The sequence below is a fragment of the Oncorhynchus keta genome, unplaced genomic scaffold (genome assembly GCF_023373465.1).
Source record: "Oncorhynchus keta strain PuntledgeMale-10-30-2019 unplaced genomic scaffold, Oket_V2 Un_contig_14381_pilon_pilon, whole genome shotgun sequence".
Classification (NCBI taxonomy): Eukaryota; Metazoa; Chordata; class Actinopteri; order Salmoniformes; family Salmonidae; genus Oncorhynchus; species Oncorhynchus keta.
This window is the reverse complement of record NW_026278712.1, coordinates 1-4,655: the sequence shown is the minus strand read 5'-3', so window position 1 is coordinate 4,655 and position 4,655 is coordinate 1. Positions and strand designations below refer to the sequence as shown.

General features: G+C 47.2%; 1 long non-coding RNA gene across 7 annotated transcripts; it reads left to right on the top strand.

The window, feature by feature from the left end:
• Positions 1-644: 644 nt before the first annotated feature.
• Positions 645-4,605, top strand: LOC127918514 (uncharacterized). Of its 7 annotated transcripts, none has more exons than XR_008100302.1 (4): positions 645-746; positions 831-1,020; positions 2,148-2,785; positions 3,975-4,356. It is a non-coding gene; the product is annotated as an uncharacterized LOC127918514 (long non-coding RNA). The 7 variants fall into 7 exon arrangements; XR_008100301.1 differs by adding an exon at positions 4,523-4,605 and having other exon boundaries at positions 653-1,020; positions 3,975-4,332; XR_008100300.1 differs by having other exon boundaries at positions 653-1,020; positions 2,148-2,629; positions 2,668-2,785.
• The last annotated feature ends 50 nt before the right edge of the window (positions 4,606-4,655 follow it).

Below are 4,655 nucleotides of genomic sequence, written 5' to 3'. Positions count from 1 at the left end.
CTTGACTTTTATAGACAGCCTCTGTCCATTCCTATAAAATAAGGGTCTTACAAAGCCTTATGAATTGACAGAGTGTCACTAGGGTCAGTACTTATAGACAGCCTTAAAACAGAGGAATTAAATTCCTTCAACAATAGACAGCCTCCATCACTAGGGTCAGTACTCACTTTATAGACAGCCTCCGTCATCACTAGGTGTCAGTACTCACTCTATAGACAGCCTCCATCCTCACTAGGTGTCAGAACTCACTAGGTGTCAGAACTCACTTTATAGACAGCCTCCGTCACTCACTAGGTGTCAGAACTCACTCTATAGACAGCCTCCATCACTCACTAGGTGTCAGTACTCACTCTATAGACAGCCTCCATCACTAGGTGTCAGAACTCACTCTATAGACAGCCTCCATCACTAGGGGTCAGTACTCACTCTATAGACAGCCTCCATCACTAGGTGTCAGTACTCACTCTATAGACAGCCTCCATCACTATGGGTCAGTACTCACTCTATAGACAGCCTCCATCACTAGGGTGTCAGTACTCACTCTATAGACCTCCAGCAGTCCTCTATAGACAGCCTCCACTCACTAGGTGTCAGTACTCACTATAGACAGCCATCACTACTACTGTCAGAACTCACTATAGACAGCCTCTGTCACTCACTAGGGGTCAGTACTCACTCTATAGACAGCCTCCATCACTCACTAGGTGTCAGAACTCACTTTATAGACAGCCTCCGTCACTCACTAGGTGTCAGAACTCACTTTATAGACAGCCTCCGTCACTCACTAGGGGTCAGAACTCACTCTATAGACAGCCTCCATCACTCACTAGGTGTCAGAACTCACTTTATAGACAGCCTCCATCACTAGGTGTCAGTACTCACTCTATAGACAGCCTCCATCACTAGGTGTCAGTACTCACTCTATAGACAGCCTCCATCACTAGGTGTCAGTACTCACTCTATAGACAGCCTCCATCACTAGGGGTCAGTACTCACTCTATAGACAGCCTCCATCACTAGGTGTCAGTAACTCACTCTATAGACAGCCTCCGTCACTCACTAGGTGTCAGAACTCACTTTATAGACAGCCTCCATCACTAGGTGTCACTAGGTGTCAGTACTCACTCTATAGACAGCCTCCAGACTAGGTGTCAGTACAGCCATCACTCAGTACTCACTCTATAGACAGCTCACTAGGTGTCAGAACTCACTCTTATAGACAGCCTCCATCACTAGGTGTCAGTACTCAGCCTCCATCTCTATAGACAGCCTCCTCACTCACTAGGTGTCAGAACTCACTTTATAGACAGCCTCTGTCATCACTAGGGTCAGTACTCACTCTATAGACAGCCTCCATCACTAGGTGTCAGTACTCACTCTATAGACAGCCTCCATCACTCATAGACAGCCTAGGTGTCAGTACTCACTTTATAGACAGCCTCCTAGGTGTCAGAACTCACTAGGTGTCAGGTGTCAGTACTCACTTTATAGACAGCCTCCATCACTAGGTGTCAGTACTCACTCTATAGACAGCCTCCATCAGTACTCACTAGGTGTCAGAACTCACTCTATAGACAGCCTCCATCACTCACTCACTCTATAGGCCTCCACTCAGGTGTCAGTACTCACTTTATAGACAGCCTCCATCACTAGGTGTCAGTACTCACTCTATAGACAGCCTCCATCACTAGGTGTCAGTACTCACTCTATAGACAGCCTCCATCACTAGGTGTCAGTACTCACTCTATAGACAGCCTCCATCACTAGGGGTCAGTACTCACTCTATAGACAGCCTCCATCACTAGGTGTCAGAACTCACTTTATAGACAGCCTCCATCACTAGGGTCAGTACTCACTCTATAGACAGCCTCCATCACTAGGTGTCAGTACTCACTCTATAGACAGCCTGTCAGTACTCACTCTATAGACAGCCTCACTAGGTGTCAGTACTCACTCTATAGACACTAGGTGTCAGAACTCACTTTATAGACAGCCTCCATCACTAGGGGTCAGTACTCACTCATAGACAGCCTCCATCACTAGGTGTCAGTACAGACAGCCTCCATCACTAGGTGTCAGTACTCACTCTATAGACAGCCTCCATCACTAGGGTCAGTACTCACTCTATAGACAGCCTCCATCACTAGGGGTCAGTACTCACTCTATAGACAGCCTCCATCACTAGGGGTCAGTACTCACTCTATAGACAGCCTCCATCACTAGGGGTCAGTACTCACTCTATAGACAGCCTCCATCACTAGGGTCAGTACTCACTTTATAGACAGCCTCCGTCACTCACTAGGGGTCAGTACCCACTCTATAGACAGCCTCTGTTACTCACTAGGTGTCAGAACTCACTTTATAGACAGCCTCTGTCATTCAATAGGGTCAGTACTCACTCTATAGACAGCCTCCATCACTAGGTGTCAGTACTCACTCTATAGACAGCCTCCGTCACTCACTAGGTGTCAGAACTCACTTTATAGACAGCCTCCGTCACTCACTAGGGGTCAGAACTCACTCTATAGACAGCCTCCATCACTCACTAGGTGTCAGAACTCACTTTATAGACAGCCTCCGTCACTCACTAGGTGTCAGAACTCACTTTATAGACAGCCTCCATCACTAGGTGTCAGTACTCACTTTATAGACAGCCTCCATCACTAGGTGTCAGTACTCACTCTATAGACAGCCTCCATCACTAGGTGTCAGAACTCACTCTATAGACAGCCTCCATCACTAGGTGTCAGTACTCACTCTATAGACAGCCTCCGTCACTCACTAGGTGTCAGAACTCACTCTTTAGACAGCCTCCATCACTAGGTGTCAGTACTCACTCTATAGACAGCCTCTGTCACTCACTAGGTGTCAGAACTCACTTTATAGACAGCCTCTGTCATTCCATCACTAGGTGTCAGTACTCACTCTATAGACAGCCTCCATCACTAGGTGTCAGTACTCACTCTATAGACAGCCTCCATCACTCACTAGGTGTCAGAACTCACTTTATAGACAGCCTCCGTCACTCACTAGGTGTCAGAACTCACTTTATAGACAGCCTCCATCACTAGGTGTCAGAACTCACTCTATAGACAGCCTCCATCACTAGGGGTCAGTACTCACTCTATAGACAGCCTCCATCACTAGGTGTCAGTACTCACTTTATAGACAGCCTCCATCACTAGGTGTCAGTACTCACTCTATAGACAGCCTCCACTCACTATAGACAGCCTCCATCACTAGGGTCAGTACTCACTCTATAGACAGCCTCCATCACTAGGTGTCAGAACTCACTTTATAGACTATAGACAGCCTCACTAGGTGTCAGTACTCACTCTATAGACAGCCTCCATCACTAGGTGTCAGTACTCACTCTATAGACAGCCTCCATCACTAGGTGTCAGTACTCACTCTATAGACAGCCTCCATCACTAGGGGTCAGTACTCACTCTATAGACAGCCTCCATCACTAGGTGTCAGTACTCACTCTATAGACAGCCTCCATCACTAGGGGTCAGTACTCACTCTATAGACAGCCTCCATCACTAGGGGTCAGTACTCACTCTATAGACAGCCTCCATCACTCACTAGGTGTCAGAACTCACTTTATAGACAGCCTCCATCACTAGGGGTCAGTACTCACTCTATAGACAGCCTCCATCACTAGGTGTCAGTACTCACTCTATAGACAGCCTCCATCACTACAGTACTCACTCTATAGACAGCCTGTCAGTACTCACTCTATAGACAGCCTCCATCACTAGGTGTCAGTACTCACTCTATAGACAGCCTCTCCATCACTAGGGTCAGTACTCACTCTATAGACAGCCTCAGGGTCAGTACTCACTCTATAGACAGCCTCCACTCACTAGGTGTCAGAACTCACTTTATAGACAGCCTCATAGACAGCCTCACTCTATAGACACTCCAGGGTGTCAGAACTCACTTTATAGACAGCCTCCGTCACTCACTAGGTGTCAGAACTCACTTTATAGACAGCCTCCGTCACTCACTAGGGGTCAGAACTCACTCTATAGACAGCCTCCATCACTCACTAGGTGTCAGAACTCACTTTATAGACAGCCTCCATCACTAGGTGTCAGTACTCACTTTATAGACATCCTCCATCACTAGGTGTCAGTACTCACTCTATAGACAGCCTCCATCACTAGGTGTCAGAACTCACTTTATAGACACCCTCCATCACTAGGTGTCAGTACTCACTCTATAGACAGCCTCCATCACTCACTAGGTGTCAGAACTCACTTTATAGACAGCCTCCGTCACTCACTAGGTGTCAGAACTCACTTTATAGACAGCCTCCATCACTAGGTGTCAGTACTCACTCTATAGACAGCCTCCATCACTAGGTGTCAGTACTCACTCTATAGACAGCCTCCATCACTAGGTGTCAGAACTCACTTTATAGACAGCCTCCATCACTAGGTGTCAGTACTCACTCTATAGACAGCCTCCATCACTAGGTGTCAGTACTCACTCTATAGACAGCCTCCATCACTAGGTGTCAGTACTCACTTTATAGACAGCCTCCATCACTAGGTGTCAGTACTCACTCTATAGACAGCCTCCATCACTAGGTGTCAGTACTCACTCTATAGACAGCCTCCACACTAGGTGTCACTCACTCTATAGAC